This window comes from Orcinus orca, chromosome 8, assembly GCF_937001465.1.
Source record: "Orcinus orca chromosome 8, mOrcOrc1.1, whole genome shotgun sequence".
Classification (NCBI taxonomy): Eukaryota; Metazoa; Chordata; class Mammalia; order Artiodactyla; family Delphinidae; genus Orcinus; species Orcinus orca.
Window position 1 is genome coordinate 48,206,320 of NC_064566.1, and position 24,529 is coordinate 48,230,848.

General features: G+C 39.1%; 1 protein-coding gene across 5 annotated transcripts in view; it reads right to left on the reverse strand.

The window, feature by feature from the left end:
* Positions 1–24,529, reverse strand: part of ZNF215 (zinc finger protein 215) — a 169,974-nt gene that overhangs the window by 134,102 nt on the left and 11,343 nt on the right. The window lies entirely within an intron of this gene.

The following is a 24,529-nucleotide window of genomic DNA, read 5'->3' on the forward strand; positions in this document are numbered from 1 at the left end:
GTCAATAGAGGTATAGTTCACATGGTCAGTGGAACAGGTCTCTCAGAGTCACTGAAAGTGGGGATCATGGAAACATAGGAATTGGGGGTCACCACATCAATAGACTTCGGGGATTTCCAGAGTAAGTTAAGCAAGAGAGGACAAGGCCTGCAGGGATGGGGCTAGGAGGGTGTTGGATTCTAAGACAAGTTCAAATAACATGAATAAGAGGTGAGTTGCTTAAATGAAGCTGGAAATTTGCACTAAAAAGATTTTCACTTAGGTCTCTCTCTCTCTCTCTCTCTCTCTGAGAGAGGATATAAATACAGGAAGGTCAATTGAATAAGGTGTGTTATGGACAAAATATTTCTGTCATCCATAAATTCATATGTTGAAGCCCTAATCCCCAGTGTGATTTTAGAGGGGGCCTTGGGAGATAATTAGGGTGAGATGAGTTCATGAGGGAAGGGTCCTCATGATGAGATTAATGTCCTTATAAGAAGAGACATCAGAGATATCTCTCTCCCTCCCCAGGAGCATGAATCAAGGAAAGATCATATGAGCACACTGCAATATGTGTAATAAAGCAAGCCAGGAAGAGAGCTCTCATCAGGAACCAAATCAGCCAGCATCTTGATCTTAGATGCTCTAGAACTGGAAGAAATAAATTTCCATTGTCTAAGACACCTGGTCTGTAGTGTTTTGTTACGGCAGCCCAAGCTGACTAAAATGAGGTGTGCCTAAAAATTGGCCCCCTTAAGGTTTGGGATGCTTTTTCCCTAGACTATGAAAAAAGACATATGAAACATAAAACTTTTAATTTTTCCCCTTCCTTCAAATTTGTAATTATCTTTAATCATTCTCTTTAATCAGTCTAACCCTTCAGTAAGGTCTAAAAAAGCCATTTAGCCCTTTCTAGTAGTGCTGTGACACATAAATAGACAAAACAGAGAAGGAAAATGTGAGCACTACCAATAATAGTATCATGATAATGACTGTACTGATATCTTTGGAATAGTAGTAACTGTGATATCTTGGGCAGGTAGTTTAACCTCTCTTTGTTCAAGTGCCCTGTCTGTAAGAGTGCATTTCTCATTCTGCTACTGGGAAGTATAAATGAATTCCTATTTAAAAAACATTTAAGACAGAAGCAAACACAGAGTACTTTATAAGTGTAAGTTATTATTATGTTATACTACCACTCCTAAGTTCCTTATTCCTTTGCATTTGAGTAGCATTTTATTAGGAACACACTGATGGGTTAAGATAGTCTCATCTTAGGTTCATCGGCAGGAATATTCAACCAGGACCCCTTGGGAAATCACAATTGAGAATACAGTAAGTTCTCAATAAATGTGATTTTAACTTATGGCTCAAAATGAATCTCGATATATTGATGTCCCACAGTACTTTATCTGTAGTCATACCTCTTTCAAAAACTAATCCATCAGTCAAAGACATAGACAAGTCATTGTCACAATTCTTTAACAGCACAGAAGATAATATGTCTTAGGTTATTCAAAAGGTCCAAGACCTGGATTCACACACAATTGATTTATTAGAAAAGCTATCCCAGTAAAAAAAGAATAAGGGTAAGCAAGAGGGGGAATGTAACTTAAGGTGAGGGAATAAATTAGTAAGTATGCAAATTTTGAGAGGTAGAAAATGTCTTTCAATTCTAGTTAACAACCACAAACTCGAAAATTAGACTGTTTGGTTTTGAATAGGACTTCCACCATTTAGTAGCTGTGTGACCTTGAATGACTTTCTCAACCTGTCTCTGCTTCATTTTCATCCATAAAATGGTGCCACCTCATAGAAGTGTTAAGGATTTCTTGAGATATCCTTGGCACAGCATATATAGTTCCAATAATAGTAGGTGGCAGTAGTAGTAGTAGTAGTACTAGTAGCAGCAGCAGCAAAGCAACAAAAGTCATGTCAAAAGAAGAAATTACTATAGTTATTAAAATTATTATCATTTCCATTACAATGAAATGTGTTTATGCCCGTACCACATTCTCAGCTGTAAATTCCTGAAAAAGAGTTCACGTCTTGTTCATCTCCATATGCTCAGCATGTAGAATGGTATTTACCCCAATGTAGGTGATGAATCATGGCTCTTAAGTACAATTGAGGACAAGCTTAGTAAATACTGGAGTTGGAAGTGGAGACAGTTAGAAGGAAAAGAGAGAAATCAAAGATGATGCTGGTATTTCAAACAGGGAAAATGCAGCTGACATCAACTAAGTAAAGGTCACCAATGGCCTCCACTTTGCTAAATCCAATTTTTTATTCACAGTCATATACATGACCTACCAGCATCATTTTGTCCCTCTCATCTCCCTGAAACACTTCTTTTACTTGTATTTGAGAATACTGCACTCTTGCTTCTCTCCTCCTATGTCACTCTTCTTTACTGCTTCTTCCACTTCTATCAATCTCTCAATGCTAATATACCCCAAGGGCTCAATCTTGGGTCTTCCTTCCATATCTAGGCTCTCTCTCTCTCTTAAGGGGTCACCAGTCCTCACTGCATTAAATACCACCTACACACTGATGACTCCTAATACATTTGTCTCACCACACCTCTCACTAAATGTCGAATACATGCCGACTCACCATCTCCACTTGGATGTCTCAAAGACATCTCAAGCTTAACATGCCCAAAACTGGATTCTAAATATCCCCTCACTCAAACCCTGCTCTTATCTATAGGCTTCCTCTTCTTAGTTAAAGGTCAATCCATTGTTTCAATCCCCTGGGCCAAAAAATACTCTAAATCATCCATAATTCTTCTCACCCAATCATTCATTGATAAATCCTGTTAAACCTACTGTCAAACTATATCTAAAATCTAGCCATTTACCACCACTCCACTGCAGGCACTGAGGCTCAATAGCCTCCTAACAGATTACCATAACAACATCCAACATAGCAGTCAGAAAGCTTTTTTTAATGTAAGCTAGATCATTTTAATCCTTTGTTCAAAACCCTGAAATCTCCAGTTTTCATTCAGTGTGAAAGTCAGTCATCACAAGATTCGTCAAGGCCCCATGTGATGTGATGTGATATGATGTGATGGGATGTGATGCAGCTCCTATTACCATTCTGATCTACTTCTATCCCCCTTAGTCACTCACTACAGCCATTCTCAAAACCACTGACTAAAACAAAAACAAAAACAAAAACAAAACACCGACTAAAAAGATGACTGAGTCCCCAGGATTAAAGACCCTGTAGCACTGTGGCAAATATATATTATAATCATCCCTAAAGAGACCTACAGATATTTATTCAGATAAATATGCACTGGGGAAAGGGGAGTACCCAGACATTTTGAGAATTATTAGACACAAGGTCTGAGTTGACACTGACATCTAGAGAAACGAAGTATGATTATTCATAACTGGAGGCTAGGTAATAAATGGGGTCTTTCCTAGGCTAAAGTCAAGCTCACATTCAGTCCACTGGGTCGACAGACCCACAGAGTGGTCTGTCCCCAGTCCCCAAATGTATAATAGAGGAATGACAAACTTGGCAGTTGGACTAACCCCAAAATTGGGTTCTTGTCCTATGAGGTAAGTGCTTTAATAATGAGAAAGCCTAAGCAGAAGTCTTCAAAATTGCCCTCCACTCTGGTAAGTTAATAAATCTTTAAAAAATCACAACACAGGGGATGGCAAAGATTAGTGCCACCATTAAAAACCTAAAGCGGGGGCTTCCCTGGTGGTGCAGTGGTTGAGAGTCCGCCTGCCGATGCAGGGGACACGGGTTTGTGCCCCGGTCCGGGAAGATCGCACATGCCGCGGAGTGGCTGGGCCCGTGAGCCATGGCCACTGAGCCTGCGCGTCCGGAGCCTGTGCTCCACAACGGGAGAGGCCACAACAGTGAGAGGCCCGCGTACTGCAAAAAAAAAAAAAAAAAACCTAAAGCGGTGGTTATCCCTACCATGTCTCCATTTAATTAGCCAGTGTGTCTCTTGCAATAACAGATGGATCCTAAAAATTTCTTGTAAATTGCTGCTAGCTTATCCAATGGTAGCCCCTACTGCAGGTTCTGTACCGGCCAAGGTAATATTGCTAGAGCTAAGATAGTATTTGCCACTGATATGGCAAATGCATTCTTTTCTATTTCAGTGGTAAGAGACTACTAGAAACACTTCACATTCATGAAACGGACAAATATATTTACTTAGAGTTTTGTCCCAGGGCTCTACTAACTCTCCTGCTTTCTGTCATAAGACAATCCTAAAGAAAGGGGACCATCCCAGAGAACATCGCACTGATCAGTTATATGATGACATCACGCCAATTGACCGGGAAAGTAAGAGGTGGCTAGTAAGTTGGTAGCCTTGTTAAGACAGGTGCTCCAGAGGATGGGAAACAAACCCTACAGAGGTTCAGGGACCTGCCATAACAAAAGTTTTTAAGGGTCCAATGGTCACGATATCCCCTCCAAATTAAAAGACAAATAACTGCATCTTGTATTTCCTACAATAAAAAATAAAGCACAGCACCTGGTAGGCCTCTTTGATTTGGGGAAGCAACACATTCCACACCTAGGAATACTTCTCTGGTCCATATCGGGTGACAAGGAAGTCCACCATCTTTGAATGGGGTCTAGAAGAGGAAAGAATTCTCCAATAGTTTCAGGCTGTGGTGCAAGTTGCCCAAAGGCTGAGCCATATGGTCCAGCAGACCCTATGGGGTTGGAGGTGTCAATTATGATAAAAGATTCGCTGTGGAGTTCATGCCAGGGGTCAGCAAACCACGGCCCGTGGGTTGAACTAGTATGCCACCATTTTTGGAAAACATATTTTATAAAAATGCAGCCATATCCATTCATTTGAATATTGTCTATAGATGCTTTCACACTACAAAAGCAGAGTTGAGTAGTTGAAACAAAGAACATATGGTTGACAAAGTCTCAGATATTTTCTATGGCTCATTATAGAAAAAGTTTGTTTATGCTTTGTTTATGGTAGGCCCCAGCAAGAGAATCATGATGCAGGGGTTCTGGAGTAAGGCCATGTCATCTGCACCAGAGAATTATATGCCTTTTGAGAAACAGCTCCTGGTCTGTCACTGATCCCTGGTAGTTATGGAATGCTTGACCATGAGGCACAAACTGATCATGTGACTGAAAATGCCCATTTTGAGCTGGGTTATGTTGGACCCACCAAGGCTTACTGTCAGAAAGGCCCCGCAGCAATCCATGGTAAGATGCAAATGGTATATCCTAGATCAAGTTTGTTCAGGAACAGAGGGCATTATTAATCATGAACAGGTAGCCCCAACCCCCATGTCACCTACCATTGTTGCACCCGGAACCCTCCCCCAGCTCACATCTATAGCTTTATGGGGGTCACATCCAAACATCTAAAGGAATAAGAAAAAGCTCAAGCTCGATTTATGGACAAGTTGGCCTCACATTGTGTACAACCTAAAAATGGATGGTAGCTGCATTAAAGCCACATTTGTAAACAGCCTTGAAAAGCAGTAGAGAGGAAAAAAATATCTTCCCAAATGGAAAAACTGCAAATGTTGCTCCTAGTCATTGGCTTTGTATGATAAGAGAAGTAGCATAAGGTGAGAATATGTACAAATTCCTAGGAAGTTGCCAATAAGAAATTAGAAGCTTTTGGGTAGAGCATGTGCATGGACATACAGCAGTGGGCACCAAGTGTGAAGAACTTTATATCACACATGCCCACCAGAAAACACCCACCACTGAAGGGACACTGAACAACCAGGTTGGAAAAATGACTTAACCAGTTCATATTATCTGTTCTTCCTCATCAACCCTCCAAGAACTGGCATGATAGGCACATAAATGAAATGGTAAGGACAGTAGATACATAGGCTATGCATGGATGCAATAACAGGAACCAAGGCTAATCTAGCTAACGCTGCCTCTCAATGTCCAACTTCCAACAACAGAGACCTATGCTGAACCACCAATATGTCATTATTCTCAAAAAGTCCAAATAGACGCTTGTTTGCAAGTCAATTTCATTTTACTCCTTCCATCCTGCAAGGTCCAACACTTCGTCAACATGGGGATTGATACCTATTCTGGGTGTGCGTTTGCCTTTCCTGTATGCAGAGCCTTGATTAGCACCACTATCTGGAGATGTACAAAATGCCTGATCCACAGGTATGGTACCCGGACAGTTGAGGATAAGGGAAAGCTAGAATTCATGGTTACACCCCCAAGACCAAAGGAAGCAATATAGGCTATAGTTCACTTCTAACCTTCCTCTTCTAAGTTTCTCCTCAGGAAGAGAGGCCCATGGACAACAAGGAGGAATTGCCCTCCAAACATGTTTGGAAGGTAAATCTATATGGCATAAGAACTAGATTCTGCTGGTCATGAAGATGCACCACTTAGATCTCATTCAATAAAAACTTCTGTGAGTAGAGGTAACTGAGAGCCTCCACTGCCCACCTGTTTGGATCTATCAGGGCATTCACACCGAGGCCACACCTCCCCCAGGCTGCCCTCAATGACTCAGCATGGAAAAGCCCAATCTTGCTCATCATGGAGTTCCTTTAACTAGCAATCATTGCTCAGGATTCCCTATAGGCCTGGCCAGGATTTGTTCTAAACTCACTGTGGTCTGAGACTCTTTTTACCAAACCCTTCTTTCCCTCTCTCGTTTCTCAGGTGTCAGACCAGCATTGTGGTCTGAAGGATTCCCTTGCTTTCATTGCTTTCTCCTCTTATACCTTTCACAGGCATTTCATCCAATAAATCTCTTACATGTCTAATCCCATCTTGGCGTCTGCTTCTTGAAGGACCAAACTGACGTTAAAACCCCCTCACACTTTTATTTACTTAAATTACTTTGGAAATCTTTCATTACCAACACATATGAGCTGCTTCATTCTGTTCACTGATTTCATTGATGCACAATATTTTATTTAACCAGATGCTGATGGTCATTTAGGCTTATCTCCTAATTTGACTATTACAAAAATAAAAATGCTGCAATGATGAATATATCTGAAGAATAGTTTTCACTTAAGTTGTAGAAATTGTTGAATCATATAATAAGTAATTTTTGGGATTTCCCTGGTGGCGCAGTGGTTAAGAATCCACCTTCCAATGCAAGGGACATGGGTTCGAGCCCTGGTCAGAGAAGACCTCACATGCCGCGGACCAACTAAGCCCGTGTGCCACAACTACTGAGCCCGCGTGCCACAACTACTGAAGCTTGCTCAGCACCTAGAGCCCGTGCTCCGCAACAGGAGAAGCCACCGCAAAGATAGACCCGTGTACCACAACGAAGAGTAGACCCCGCTTGCCGCAACTAGAGAAAGCCCGTGCACAGCAACAAAGACCCAAAGCAGCCAAAAATAAATAAATTAAACAAAAAAGTAATTTTTAATTTTCATAGATACTGCAGTATCTAACACATCCTTTGTCTTTGTTTTCACACGCTCACCAACCCCTTTGAATCATCAAGTTTTTTAAAAATAGTATCTCACATTTTAAAATTTCCTGTTATTTCATTGTTAGTAACTTTAGGATCCTTTCACTTATTTACAAGCTACAAGCTATTGATACTTTGTTATTCTTTCTGCTTACTGTTGTTGTCATTTGCTTCTTTCTCTCATTTTTTTTTTTTTTTTTTTTGCGGTACACGGGCCTCTCACTGTTGTGGCCTCTCCCGTTGCGGAGCACAGGCTCCGGACGCACAGGCTCAGAGGCCATGGCTCATGGGCCCAGGCGCTCCGCGGCACGTGGGATCTTCCCAGACCGGGACACGAACCCATGTCCCCTACATCGGCAGGAGGATTCTCAACCACTGCGCCACCAGGGAAGCTCGAGTTGTTCATTTTTTTGATTACTTATTTGTAAGACCTTTCATATGTTAAGTAAATTCGTACTCTTTCTCACATAGGGGTTGCAAATATTTTACAGTTGACACCTTTCTTTTGACTTTGTATAATGCATTTCTTAACTTACAGAAATGAGTTTTATGTAGTCACAGGTACATATCTTTTCCTTTCTGGTATATGGTTGTTTCTTGCTTGGAATGGCATTCTCCATATCAATAATAATAACAACAACAACAAGAATAATAACAAAACATTTCATTTTCTTCTAGTATATTTATCAATTTTTGGACTTTTTTGAAATTGTACTTTAAAAAATTTTTTTTTATTTTTTAGCTGCATTGGGTCTTCATTGCTGCACGTGGGCTTTCTCTAGTTGCAGTGAGCGGGGTCTACTCTTTGTTGTGGTGCACTGGCTTCTCCTTGCAGTGGCTTCTCTTGTTGCAGAGCACTGGCTCTAGGCACGCAGGCTTCAGTAGTTGTAGTTCACGGGCTCTAGAGCGCAGGCTCAGTAGTTGTGGCACACAGGCTTAGTTGCTCCATGGCATGTGGGATCTTCCCAGACCAGGGCTTGAACTCGTGTCCCCTGCACTGACAGGAGGACCCGTGTCCACTGCGCCACCAGGGAAGTCCTGAAATTGTACTTTACTGTAAGTTATTTTGGTAAAATAAATAAGGTAGAGGGTCAATATTATTTTCTTATGGCCATGTAGTTTTTGAATAATCCAATTTTTGTCACTCATTTTAAATAAAATTTTAATCATAAACAGAGTCAATATGACTCCGTTTATGGACTTTTGAGTATTAGTACCAAACCCTTTTTAAATATGAAGTTTCCTTTATTTGTGAATATCTTGCAAGAATAGTACAAGCTTATATCTTCTATCTTCTAATTTCCTTGACTGCTCATTCATGTATTTCTCTGAATATATCAACTTGACTAATTCCAAACATAAATGTTACATATTTATTGAGATTGACTTAAATGTATACTTAAAGAACAATATATTCCTTTGCAGCAAAAAAGCTTCCTCAGAAAAATGTATCTCATTTATTCAGTATTTTATGTACCAGCCAAAGGCTTTAGATATTTCTCCAGAACAGTAGTATGTACATTTCTCATTATATTTAGTCCAGTTTGTTATCTCTTTTCAGTTACTACTGCATACGAAATCAACTCTTCTATTATATTTACTGACCACATATTTTTTACATATAAAAAATCATTTATAATTGATATTGATAAAAGCTCTAAAACATTGATTTTTAAATATTAATCTTATACCAAATAATGGAATAATTTTATTATACTTATTCTCTGGTTCTCAATTGATTACATTGTTTTTCCAGGTTTGTTATTTTATCATTTGCAAACAAGCAGGCACCCACTTTCTCAATTTGTATTAAGTCTTTTTGTTCTTATCATGTCTCATTAATTTGCTTACATATAACAATGTTAAGTAAAGTGGATGTAGTATCATAGTAAAGTGGTATCTTTGTTTTCTTAGCCTTAGTGAAAATACTTTTGGCTTTTCACCATTAAAGATGACATGGGTTTCTTATTTGAGATATGTATTTTTACCATTCTATAGAAGTATCTACCTATGCCTACATTATTAAGGATTTTACTCATAAATGGATATGTATTTTTATTATATGCATTTTCTGTATCCACAGAAAAGATAATATTTCCTAATAGTGAACAAGCCATACTTCGCACTTGTGTATTTTATTTTGTAATGTTTGTGTATTCTATTTGCTAACTGGAATTAGAATGTTGACCCAATTATTTATAAGTGAGATTAATATGTACATTTACTTTGAATATTTTTGTCAGTCTGTAGTAGTAATAGTAATAATAATAATAGCAACAACAATAACAGTAGCACATATCTCTTACACACTTACTCTATACCAAACATTCAAAGAGTTTTAGGTGTATTAACTCACTTATACCTTACAACAACAACATGTAAGCACTGTTTTTATCCCCTTTTTAATAGAAAGAAACTGATGCAAAGGAGGTTAAATAACTTGACTAACATCATACTGCTAGTAAATGATGATGCCAGAATTTGAATACGGGTGGCCTGATTCCATAGCTGTCACTTTTAATCACAACAGAATCTGTAAAATAATTTAGAGGATTTCCTTCTCTCTTTAAGTCTGGGAATTGTTCTTATGTCATTGGCATTACTTTTCTTTGAAGTCTAATAGAATTCCCTTTTTAACTATCTGGGCCTAATTCATTTATCTCATTCCACTCTGTAAGGAAAGAGAGAACAACACAGACAATGTTTTGACACCTTTCTCAATTATTTTCATGACAATTATTTTACTTAGGTTTTCTATTCCTTTAATGTAGATGGCTCAAACAAATTGTGCATTTCAAACAAAATTTCCAGTGGACTAAAAAGGCTGAGAAACTTCTAGGCAATGTAAAGTACATGGCCTCTAACTGACAGCAATATATATATATATATATATATATATATATGAAACCTGATACACATATATGTAGAGATATAGGTAAATTATACAGATAGATATAGATATAGACATGTGAAACTTAGCATATGTGAAAAAGGAAGTTTGTTTTTAAGTAAATTTTTCCAACAATACCTGAAAAATCCCTAAGACCACAGACAGCTGGATCAGGGAACTGTAGTGCTCATGCTATGCTCAGGGGGAAAGTTAAAGAGCTACAGAAAAGCTGAACCAGTCCCAGGAATCAGAGCTGTGGCCTTCCAGTCTAGGATAAAGCCACAAGAAAAATTCTCTCACTAAAGAGAATAAGAGAGTCATATGAAAAATTCCAAAGGCAGCATCAGGGACTGACACAGAAACAGACTGATGCTCTCAAATAACCTCCAGCCTTTGCAACGGCCATGGATTCCTCACACAGAGAATCTAAGTACCTGGGTAACCAGTAGAGCAGCCCATCTGATGAGTATACTTGCCTTCTCATAATTAGCCTCTGCAACTACTATTAGGAGAATCATAATTTTCACATTCACTGGGGAAATTCATGCCATCTACTGGTACAGGCCAATCCAACTGAAAACCACTAAAACAGCTGAAGAAGAAGGTAATGTCAGCATCATGGTAGCATGAGACACTCCCTCTGTCTCTTCCCTTCAATCTACAACCAGTAAAATATTCATTAACTCAACAAAGTTTCCTCTGCTTAACACACTAGGATGCCAGAGTTCCACACATCTGTACATCTAAATGTGGGTGAACTAGAAAACATAGAGGAGGCAGACCAGGTTAACAGTGGAGGTAGTGCCTATAATCCTGGACCCCCAGATACAACAATTGAGCCCACAGCCCCAGAGAACCCAGTAGCAAGAGGGGAGTAGTGCACATGACTCCAGCTTCCCAGGCACGATGCCTACAGCCACAGGGAACGGGGCAGCAGCAACAGTAGAGCCTGACACTCTGTCTCTCCAGCAGTGGAAGTATCCATGACTCTGCACCACTCCCCCACCTGCAGTAGTGGTACCCACAAACCTGACAACTGTGGACATGGCAGAGGCACCCACAACCCCAGCTTCTCCCCACCTTTCCTTATTATAACAGAGCCTATGAACCAGATGACTCCAGGTAAAACAGAGGTAACTGCCACCTGAGTGTCCCATGTGGCAACACCATTGATAACAGCAGCACTGGCAGCAGCAAGTCACTGGCAACCCTGGAGGCACAAACAACAACAACAACGGCACAGGACAAAATCTCTGACAGAGATAGAGGGTGGAAAGTGTAGACACTCATATTTAACCAGGGGTAATTCAGGTAGAAGAAACCAGAAACCTCTGCTATAGTGCCACCTACTGAAAAACAAAAGGAAGTGCTCTAATTATTCATCTGTTGAGTAAATAGAATCAAGTGAAAAAAGCTCTGCCTAAAGAAAGGTATTCACTACTTCAAATGCACCAGCAGATAAACAGCTCATCAAACACCATGAAAAACCATGGTAACATAGTATAACAAAAAGAACATGACAATTCTTCAGAAACCAAACTTAAAGACACAAAATAATGTGTTCTAACTGACAGAGAACTCAAAATAGCTGTCATAAAGAAACTCAATGAGCTACAAGAAAACTCAGAAAGGCAGTTCAATGAACTCAGGAATAAAATTAATGAACAGAGGAATAATTTACCAAAGAGACTAAAAATCTACAAAACAACCAAACAGAAATCCTGGAACTGAAGGACTCAAGAAATGAGACAACACACTACAAAGCATTAGAACAGACTGTATTGAAGAGAGAACTAGCAAGCTCAAAGACAGAAATCTAGAAATGATACAGGTAGAAGAGGAAAGAGAACTAAATTTTTCAAAATGAAGAAATTCTACATGAACTATCCAACTCTATTAGGAAAGGCAACATAAGTATAATGGTATCCCCTAGGAAAAGAGAGGGAAACGAGTGCATTTAAAGAAATAATAACTGAGAAGTTGTCAAATCTGGGAAGGAACTGGATGTATGAATCCATGAAGCTAAGAGAACACCTAATTACTGCAATGCAAAAAGACCTTCTCAAAAACATATTAGAGTAAAACTGTCAAAAGTCAATAACAAAGAAACAATTTTTAAGGTAGCTTGGGAATAAAGAACTTATATAGAACAACCAGAAAACAAAAGATAAAATGGTAGTACTAAGTCCTCATTCATCAATAATCACCCTAAATATAAATGGGTTAAATCACCGATCAAAAGACACAGAGTAGCTGGATGAATTAAAATCCAAGACCCAGCTATATGTTGCCTCCAAAAGACTCATTTCAGCTCTAAAAATAAACATAGGTTCCAAATAAAGGGCTGGAGGAAGATACTCCAAGCAAATGGCCCGCCCCTCAAGCCAAGGTCTCCTCCGCTGGCGCAGACTCCAGGGTCCTGAGCGCTGCCACCACCAAAGCCTCCTTTGACCACACACAGGGCCTGCATGCACTGCCCACACCAAAGCCTCCTCCAGAATCAGCCCTGAGTGCTCCAACCTGAGACAGCAAGATGCCAATGCTGGCGGAGGCTGAGTTCTAAAAGGTGGGGTTAGGATAGTGGACCCAGGGAGAGGACCGCTGTTGGCTATGCAGAGACAACCTAAGGGGACAGGAGTGAGGGGCTCCATGGCTGGGAATGCTCCAAGAGGAAGTGTAGTCTGCCTTGGAAATGAGGCATGACTGTTGAGTGGCGCCCAAGGGGCGGGGCTGCCATTGCAAACCCCCTCCCCGTCCGATGACCCCTGCCTCCCCAGGCACTGGAACTCCCACCAGAGCGAGCATGTCCCAGTCTGTTGCATCCTCCTGCCGGTATCTGCCATCACAGGAACTTCACACATGCCCCAGCTGTGTCCACCTTATCCCTCCCGGGCCTGAATGATTAAGTGCCCCAATCAGCAGCTGCTTTTGCCCCCTCTCACCTTGGTGGGGAACAGACTACTGAGGGGAGCCTGCATGCAGAACTGGGGCCAAAGCCAAAGCTGAGCCCCAGGGGCTATGTGACTAAGGCAGAGGTATGCAAATCTCTCTGTGAAGCTGCACAAGCTGCAAAATAAATCCTCATGATGCTCTTGGTAAACCCTGCATCTGCAGAATATCTGAATGGATGAGAACTCCCACAACTGAGACTGGTTTAACTTTGGAAGCTGTGGACTTTGGAGAAAGTGCACATGAGAGTTGGGCCAGGTCAGAGTCTGAGCTGCTCCCACAGTGATCACAGTGGATCCAGAGACCTACCTAGAGGTATTGGAAGGCCTTCTGGGGAGGTGGGGTTTGGATGTGGCTGACTGGGGTGGGGGGGCAAGGACACTGACAGTGGATGCCTCAGGAAAATATAATAATTCTTATTTTTTTGTTTTGTTTTCTCTTTTTGTTTCATTTTGTTCTCTTGTCTGCTGTTTTATTTCTTAGTTATTTTTCTTTTCTTTTTTCAATTTTTTAATATATATATATTATATATTTTTTATTTTTCTATTATGACTTGACTTTTCTGCTGTTTTCTGTTTTTTTTCTTGTTTTTGGTTTTGTTCTTGGGGGTTTTATTTTGGATGGATTTTGTGTGTTTGTTTTTCATTTTATTTTTTAGTTTGCTTTCTGTTTTTGTTCTGCTTTTTGTTTTTCATTTTTGTTAGTTTTGTTTTTATTGTTTGTTTTTGGGTTGTTTTCTTTGTTATATTGTTCTCTTGATTTTCATTTTCTTTTTTTCTTTTCTTTGATTGGTTTTGTTTTTATCATTTGATTTTGGTTTTCTTTGTCTGTTTTCTTTACTTTTCTTCTTTTTTCTTTTTTTGCCAAACCATGCAACTTGCAGGGTCTTGGTTCCCAGGCCAGGGGTTGGGCCTGAGACTCTGAGGTAAGGGCACTGAGACCAAGACACTGCAATACCAGAGAATTTCCAGCCCCAGGGAATATTAATCAACAGGAGCTCTCCCTGAGGTCTCCATCTCGACATCAAGACCTGGCTCCACTAAACTGCTTGCAGGCTCCAGGGCTGGATACCCCATGACAAACAACCAGCAAGACAGGAACACACAACCCATCAACAGACAGGCTGCCTAAAGTCATACTAAGCTCACAGACACCCCAAAACACATCACCTGAAACAGCCCTGGCGATCAGAGGGACAAGATTCAGATCTACCCACCACAGTGCAGGCACCAGTCCCTCCCACCAGGAAGCTTACACAAGCCCCTGGACCAACCTCACTCACTAGGGGGCAGACACCAGAAGCAACGGGAACTACCATCCTGCAGCCTGTGAAAAGGAGACCACAGACACAGTAAGCTACACAAAATAGGAAGATAGAGAAATATGCACCGATGAAGGAGCAAGGTAAAAATCCACAAGACCAAAAAAATGAAGAGGAAATAGGTAATTTACCTGAAAAAGAATTCAGAGTAATGATAGTTAAGATGATCCAAGATCTCAGAAATACAACAGAGGAACAGATGAAAAAGATACAAGAAATGTTTAACAAGGACCTATAAGAACTAAAGAAAAAAGAGTGATGAAAAACACAATAACTGAAACTAGAAATACACTAGAAGGAATCAATAGCAGAATAACTGAGGCAGAAGAACGGATAAGTGAGCTGGAAGATAGAATGGTGAAAATAACTGTTGCAGAGCAGAATAAAGAAAAAAGATTGAAAAGAAATGAGGAAATTCTCACAGACATCTGGGACAACATTAAATGCACCAACATTTGTACTACAGGGGTCGCAGGAGAAGAAGAGAAAGAGAAAGGCTCTGAGAAAATATTTGAAGAGATTATAGTTGAAAACTTCCCTAACATAGGAAAGGAAATAGTCACCAAGTACAGGAAGCACAGAGAGTCCCATACAGGTTAAATACAAGGAGAAACACACCAAGACACATATTAATCAAACTAACAAAAATTAAATATAGGGCTTCCCTGGTGGCGCAGTGGTTGAGAGTCCACCTGCCGATGCAGGGGACACGGGTTCGTGCCCCGGTCTGGGAAGATCCCACATGCCGCGGAGTGGCTAGGCCCGTGAGCCATGGCCACTGAGCCTGTGCATCCAAAGCCTGTGCTCCGCAATGGGAGAGGCCACAACCGTGAGAGGCCCGCATACCGCAACGACAACAAAAAAAATTAAATACAAAGAAAAAATCTTAAAAGCAGCAAGGGAAAAGCAACAAATAACATAAAAGGGAATCCCTGTAAGGTTATCAGCTGACTTTTCAGCAGAAACTCTGCAGGCCAGAAGGGAGTGGCAAGACCTATTTAAAGTGATGAAAGGGAAAAACCTACAACCAAGATTACTCTACCCAGCAAGGAACTCACTCAGATCCAATGGAGAAATTAAAAGCGTTACAGACCGGCAAAAGCTAACAGAATTCAACACCACCAAACCAGTTTTGCAATAAATGCTAAAGGAACTTCTCTAGGCAAGAAATACAAGACAAGAAAAAGACCTACAAAAACAAACCCAAAACAATTAAGAAAATGGTAATAGAAACATACATATCGATAATTACCTTAAATGTAAATGGATGAAATGCTCCAAACAAAAGACACAGACTGGCTGAATGGATACAATAAGACCCATATATATACTGTCTACAAAAGACCAACTTCAGACCTAGGGACACATACAGACTGAAAGTGAGGGGATGGAAAAAGATATTCCATGCAAATGGAAATCAAAAGAAAGCTGGAGTAGCAATACTCATATCAGACAAAATAGACTTTAAAAAATATAGATTATTACAAGAAATAAGGAGGTACACTACATAATAATCAGGGGAACAATCCAAGAAGAAGATATAACAATTGTAAATATTTACACACCCAACATAGCACCTCAATACATAAGGCAAATTCTAACCGCCATAAAAGGGGAAATCGACAGTAACTCAATAATAGTGGGGGAATTTAACACCTCATTTACACCAATGGAAAGATCATCAAACAGAAAATTAATAAGGAAACACAAGCCTTAAATGACACATTAGACCAGATAGACTTAATTGGTATTTATATGACATTCCATCTGAAAGCAGCAGAATACACTTTCTTCTCAGGTGTACACGGAACATTCTCCAGGATACATCACATCGTGGGTCATAAATCAAGCCTCAGTAAATTTAAGAAAACTGAAATCGTATCAAGCATCTTCTCTGACCACAACGCTATGAGAGTAGAAATCAATTACAGGGAAAAAAACTGTAAATAACACAAACACATGGAGGCTAAACAATATGCTACTAAATAATCAATGGATCACTGGAGAAATCAGTGAGGAAATAAAAACTACCTAGAAACAAATGACAAAGAAACACAATGATACAAAACCTATGGGATGCAGCAAAAGCAGTTTTAAGAAGGAATTTTATAGCAATACAATCCCACCTCAAGAGACAAGAAAAATCTCAAATAAACAACCTAAACTTACACCTAAAGTAGCAAGAGAAAGAGAACAAACAAAACTCAAAGTAAGTAGAAGAAAACAAATCATAAAGATCAGAGCAAAAATAAATGAAATAGCAATGAAGAAAATAGGGACTTCTCTGGTGGCACAGTGGTTAAGAATCCGCCTGCCAATGCAGTGGACATGGGTTCGATCCCCAGTCCAGGAAGATCCCACATGCCATGGAGCAACTAAGCCCATGCACCACAGCTACTGAGTCTGCACTCTAGAGCTCGCAAGCCGCAACTACTGAGCCCGTGTGCCTAGAGCCCATGCTCTGCAACAAGAGAAGCCACCACAATGAGAAGCCCGCGTACCGCAATGAAGAGTAGCCCCCGCTCGCCGCAACTAGAGAAAGCCCGTGCACAGCAACAAAGACCCAGTGCAGCCAAAAATAAATAATGAATGAATGAATTTTTAAAAGAAAGAAATGAAGAAAACAATAGCAAAGATCAATGAAACTAAAAGCTGGTTCTTTTAGAAGATAAACAAAACTGATAAACATTTAGCCAGACTCATCAAGAAAAAAAGGGAGAAGACTCAAAACAATAAGCTTAGAAATGAAAAAGGACAAGTTAAAACTGACACCACAGAAATACATAGGCTCGTAAGAGACTACTACAAGCAACTATATACCAAAGAATGAACAATGTGGAAGAAATGGACAAATTCTTAGAAAAATACAGCCTTCCAAGACTGAACCAGGAACAAACAGAAAATATGAACAGACCAATCATAAGTAATGAAATTGAAACTGTGATTAAAAATCTTCCAACAGGGACTTCCCTGGTTCTCTATGTTCCAGGGATTTTGTTGCTGTTGATTTTTCTGGATTTTCTACAGACAATAATGTCCCCTGCAAATAGTTTTATTTCTTCCTTCCCAATCTATATATGTTTAATTTCATTTTCTTATCTTAATTCATTAGCTAGAAGATGCTTAACAGGAGTGGTGATAGGGGACATCCTTGACTCTTCCGGAATTTAGGGGGAAAGCTCCTAGTGTCTCACCATTAAGATTTTTGTAGGTATGTTTTATCAATTTGAGGAAGTTCCCCTCTATTTCTACTTTGCCAGGAGTTTTGATAATCAATGAATGTTAGATTTCATCAAACACTTTTTCTCCACCTATTTATTGGACCATGCTATTTCTCTTCTTTAGCTTGTTGATGTGATGTATTACATTAATTGATGTTCAAATTCTGAACCAGCCTTGCATACCTGAGATAAATCCCAACTGGCTGTGGTGTATAATTCCTTTTATACACTGTTGGATTTTTTTCATATGTGCATGAGAAATATTAGCTATCAGTTTTTGATCTGACTTGTCCGGTTTTGGTATTTGGGTAACACTAACCACATCAAATGAGTCAAGAAGTACTCCCTCTGCTTCTATTCTCTGAAAGATACAACTAATCCAAATTCATTTTTTTTCTATCCAAATTGGTTTTGCTATTAATAGTAAAGTCTATTTACATATGGCTTGCGAACCGTATAGACACAAAAATTATAAAAATAAACCATTACATATTTAAAGACAAATGCAAAGTTTTCACATTAGGTCATTAAAGATTTTGTATATTTTTTTACACTGTAAGTTATTATAAACTAGATATGTTAAGCAAAACAAAAAAACATGATGCAAACCAGCAAATATTATATGCCATCATTTGTTTTTAAAATAAGAGATATAGACAGATGCCCTTAGATATGCATAGAATACCTCTGGAAGAATGCTTAAACTGCTATCAATGGCTGCCTAAGGGACTGGATAAGGGATGGTAAGGAAACTCACTTTTCATTAAATAGCCTTTGGTACAATTTTTAAAAATTAGAATACTATTAATGTACAAATTTGTTTAAAAGTTTTGATTAGTAAATATACTTAAGACTAAACCCCTTAATACATGGATTTAACATAAAATTACTTTGTTATATGACACAAAGAAATGATTTTTTAAATTTTGGGATATATTGTCATAAAAGGTGTTTACAAAATTGAAAAATGAGTGAAAAATGCTGATGCAGTATATTACAGTGATATTTTAAGGAAGAATTTCATTTTTAAGTATGAAATATTTCAGGGAATATATGAAAACTATCAGCTGCCTACAGTGGCCAAGGTTAGCCTTATTTTCTTTCCTAAGAAAAAAGACTTGTGTGAGTATTTAGGAAGCTTGAAATTGTCACTTGAAGAAAAAAACTGAAATCCCTTACAGTGAGTTTTAGGCCTACATGATAGAGAAATCAAGATTAATTTAAAGTCAGCCATTAATATGCTACTCATCTGCATGTTATTCAGGAAAAGAATAATACGCTTATATACAAGAATGGTTAAATTTTTATTTACTGTTGCCTTAGGAAAAATGACTACCAGAGATGATATTATTCCTAATATTTTGAGGACCTTTTAACATTCCTGGAGCTGACTATTTGGAAATGTGCTTGTTCCAAAGTGCGGAAGTACAAAGACATTGGCATCATATAAATCAGTTTTATTTGCTATTCCATGTGTCAGAATTGATGAGTATACTAGAGAAAGCAGGTCATCTCTTATGGTTTCTGAAATGGCTTAACAAAATGTGTAAGACTGGGGAAAAATAGGTGATCCAGTTTTCTCCTTTTGGATTTAGGCTACATACTGGTAGAGGAAGAGGGAGCATGACACTATTAGTTGGGATAGTGGGAAAAACGTAATGAGTATATAGGTTGTATACCCATCCCAGAAAGCAGATGAACAAAAACAGATCATGCTACTCAGAACAGTTAATGTCTGGGCCATCACGTTTATGATACAAGTGAGAAGCCAGGCCAGAGAAACACAATCCTCAGTTACGCTTTAGTCATGTTTTCCAAGGCAACACAAACCCACTTATTTATTTATTTATTTATTTATTTATTTATTTTGGCTGTGTCGGGTCTTCATTTCTGTGCGAGGGCTTTCTCTAGTTGCAGCGAGTGGGGGCCACTCTTCATTGCAGTGCGCGGGCCTCTCACTGTCGTGGCCTCTCCTGTTGCAGAGCACAGGCTCCAGACATGCAGGCTCAGTAGTTATGGCTCATAGGCCCAGCTGCTCCGTGGCATGTGGGATCTTCCCAGACCAGGGCTCAAACCTGTATCCCCTGCACCGGCAGGCAGATTCTCAACCACTGCACCACCAGGGAAGCCCCACAAACCCACTTTTAAAGAGCATTATAGTGCTTCATGGGTTGTGCAAGTACCTTGTAATGAGACAATATGAATTCTGACTTTCTGTCCCTTATATCACTGCTACCAATTCATTTCACTTTCAATAAGCATTCATAACCTATACTTACAAAAGATGTATACATAAGCATACATAATTAAATATATTCTTGCTATTTCTTTTAACATCTTTATTGGAGTATAATTGCTTTACAATGTTGTGTTAGTTTCTGCTGTATAAAAAAGTGAATCAGCTATATGTACACATATATCCCCATATCCCCTCCCTTCTGCGACTGCCTCCCACCCTCCCTATCCCACCCCTCTAGGTGGTCACAAAGCACCGAGCTGATCTCCCCATGCGATGCAGCTGCTTCCCACTAGCTATCTATTTTACATTTGGTAGTGTATATATGTCAATGCCACTCTCTCACATCGTCCCATCTTACCCTTCCCCCTCCCCATGTACTCAAGTCCATTCTCTATGTCTGCTTTTTTTTTTTGCTGTACCCGGGCCTCTCACTGTTGTGGCCCCTCCCGCTGCAGAGCACAGGCTCTGGACGCGCAGTCCCAGCGGCCACGGCCCATGGGCCCAGCCGCTCCGCGGCAAGCGGGACCCTCCCGGACCGGGGCATGAACCCACGTCCCCTGCATCGGCAGGAGGACTCTCAACCACTGCGCCACCAGGGAAGCCCCCTTCCTTCTTTATTTTGAACAAATTTATCTATTAGGTCAGTTAAGACTAAATAAAAATAAGTTGTGTTTTGTTTTGTTTTTTTTAACCTTTGTTTCTTCTCCAAAGCTCTTCCTTTCTTTATACAGATCTAAGTTTCTGATGTCTGTGAAAGTATTTCTACTTCACTTTTGAAGAATAATTTTTCAGGGTACACAATTCTAAGTCAGTGGATTTTTTCTCTCAAAACTTGAAATATTTCACTCCAGTCTCTTCTTGCTTGCATGGTTTCTAAGGAGAACTCAGATGCATTTTTTTATCTTTGCTCCTCTATAGGTGAGGTTTTCATTTTTCTGGCAAATTTTTAACTTTTCTGTCTTCAATTTTCAGCAGTATGAATATGATAAGCTTTGGTGAGGTCTGGGGGTGGGGCATTTATCCTTCTTGGTGTTCTGGTTCCTGGATCTATGGTTCAGTGTTTGACAAATTTGGCAAACTTCTTAGTCATTATTGCTTCAAATATTTCTTCTGTTCTTTCTTTTTTCACCTTTATGTATTCTCATTATGCATATATTACACCTTCCATAGTGATCTCACAGTTCTTGGATATTCTGGTGGGGTTTTGTTTGTTTGTTTGTTTGTTTGTTTAATCTTTTCTCTTTGCTTTCAAGTTTTGGAAGTTTCTACTGAAGTACTCCCAAGCCCAGAGAATCTTTCCTTGGCTGTTGCCAGTCTACTAATGAACCTAGCAAGAGCAATCTTCATTTCTCTTGCTGCGTTTCTAACTCTGGCATGTCTACTTTATTCTTTCTTAGAATTTCCAACTCTCTGCTTACAATGTCCATCTTTTCTTGCATGAATTCAACTACATCCATTAGAGGCCTTAGGATAGTAATCATAGTTGTTTTAAGTTCCCAATCTGATAATTCTAACATTCCTGCCATGTCTGAGTCTTGGTCTGATGCTTGCTCTATCTCCTCAAACTGTTTTGTTCTGTTTTGTTTTGTCTTTCTGTATACCTTATAATTTTTCTTGACAGACATAATGTACTGGGTAAAGGAAACTGCTGTAAATAGGTCATTAATAATGTGGTGATGAGGTATAAGGGAGGGGAAATGTGCTATCATCTGGTGATTGGGTCTCAGTCTTTTAGTGAGCCTGTGTCTCTGTACTGTGAACTTCAGAAATGCTTCTCCTAGCTTTATTATCCCTGTGGGTGGGAGATAATGGCTAGAGTGATCTGGAGTTGGATATTTCCCTTCTCCCTCATGGAAGGCTACAGTAGGCTGTACTTGGGTATTTTGTTTTCCCCACGTGGAATGCTAGAGTAAACAGGAGTTGGGTATTTCACTCTCCCCAGGTCGGTTCAACACTGAAAAAAATTCTAATAGTTTACAGTCTGAAAATATAGTTTCCCTCAGGACAGGCCTTATTAAGAAAAACAAAATGCTCTGAAATATTTCAAAATGGTTACTTTCCCCCTCCCTCTGCACAAGTGGATTTTTTTCCCGTATTCACTGTGAGAACCTGGTCAACCTCCTGGAGATAAAATAAAGGTATGGAGAGCCTCTATTACAGGGTCCTCTTGGAGTTTCTGACACTCAGACTTGTCCACAGAGCCCCCAGCAATTTCTCAATTACAGTTTAGGTTTTCCTACCTCATGGAGGTTTCTCCTCATAAGTTTCACCTCCAGTAAGTCATGATTCTCTACATTTGCCTATCTGTCTCTACAATTTGGGGGGCAGCAGTTTGCCTTGTGACTTCATTTATCTGTCATATCTAAGAAGAGTTGTTGGTTTTTCAGTTTGTACAGCATTTTAGTTGTTGTTAGGATGGAGTGTTGACTTCCAAGCTTCTTACATGCCAGACTGGAAACTGGATGACTTGCTTTTTACTTTGAGGCCATGTTACTAGATGATATTTATGTAAACTGTTACATCTTCTTTGTGAAAAACCTTTGTCATTACAACTTAAGAACTTGTGTTACAGGAAGCTTTTCAAGTTAATTTCTACTTCTCTGATATTAATATAACTAGCTTCTCTAGCTTTCTTTTGGTGTCTGAATTTTCCCATCCTTTACTTTCACACATTCTCTATCCTTATGTTTTAGATATGTTAGTTTTGTCAATAGCAACAAAAGTTGGATTTGCTTTATTAATTCATTCCAATAATCTTTGTCTTTTACTGAAACATGCAGTGCACTTATACTTAATATGATTAGTGATATATTTGTGTTTGCAATCTTACTATGTGATTTCTACTTGAACCACAAGGTTTGTGTTCTTTTTTCCTGGCTTGCCAACTTTCATATTAATAAAGTATTTAATAAATAATTAGTAGATTATCTTCTTAGACCTGTTTATATTTACAAAAAATTTAATGGAAAGCACAGAGTTGCATATATTCCCACCCCATACATTTTATTAACATCTTTCTTTAGTGTTGTACATTTGTTACAAATGATGAAATAATACTGATACTCCATCATTAACTAAAGGCTCACTCTTGTTTTGTACAGTCTATGGGTTTTGACAAATGTATAACGATATGATAAAACATTACACATTATTAAAAAAAGTTTCGCTAACCCTGAAAATGCTGTCTCCATCTATTCTCCCCTGCCTCTCTCCAACCCTTGACAGCCACTGATCTTTTTACAGTCTCCATAACTTTGGCTTGCACAATGTCATATACTTGGTTTATTTATTTTATACATAGTAATTTGTACCTCTTAATTCCTTACCCCTATCTTGCCCCTCCACCTATTGGTAACCACTAGTTTATTCTCTACATCTATGAGTATGTTTCTTTTTCTTATATACATTAGTTTGTTTTATTTTTTGGATTTCAGGTGTAAGTGATAACATACAGCATTTGATTTTCTCTGTCTGACTTATTTCACTAAACACGTTACCCTCCAGGTCCATCTATGTTGTTGCAAATAGCAAATCTGATTATTTTTTACGGCTGAGTAGTATTCCATCGTGTGTGTGAGTGTGTGTGTGTGTGTGTGTGTGTGTATACGTGAAACATCTTTTCCATTCATCTGTTGATGGACACTTAGGTTGCTTCAATATCTTGGCAACTGTAAATAATGCTACTACGAACACCAGGGTGCATGTATTTTTTAAAAAGTGTTGTCATTGTCTTCAGCTATATACTGAGTGGAATTGCTAAATAATGGTAATTCTGTTTTTAGTATTTTGAGAAATCTCCATACTGTTTTCCACAGTGGCTTCACCAAGTTACATTCCCACCAACTGTGTACACGGGATCCCTTTTCTCCACATCCTTGCCAACATTTGTTATTTGTGTTCCTTTCAATGACAGCCAATCTGACAGGTGTGAAGTTTTGATTTGCATTTCCCTGATGATTAACAATGTTGAGCATCTTTTCATGTGCTGGTTGGCCATCTTTATGCCTTCTATGAAAAAATGTCTATTTAGGTCTTCTGCCTATTTTTTCATCCGTTCTTCTGGTTTTTCTGATGTTGAGTTTATATGAATTGCTTACATATTTTGAATATGAACCCCTTATTGGTCATATCATTTGCAAATATTTTCTCTCATTCAGTAGGTTGTCTTTCATTTTGTTGATGACTTTCTTTGCTGTGCAAAAGTTTTTGAGTTTAATTAGGTTCCATTGGTTTATTTTTGCTTTGGTTTCCTTAGCCTTAGGAAATATTGCTACAATTTATGTCCAAGACTGTTCCTCCTATGTTTTCCTCTAGGAATTTTATGGTTTCCGGTCTTGCATTTAGGTCTTTAATCCTTTTGAGCTTATTATATATATGGTGTGAGAAAAATCTCTAATTTCATTCTTTTACAAGTAGCTCTCCAGTTTTCCCAGAACTACTTACTGAAGAGACTGTCTTTTCTGCATTGTATATTCTTGCCTCCTTCGTCATAGAT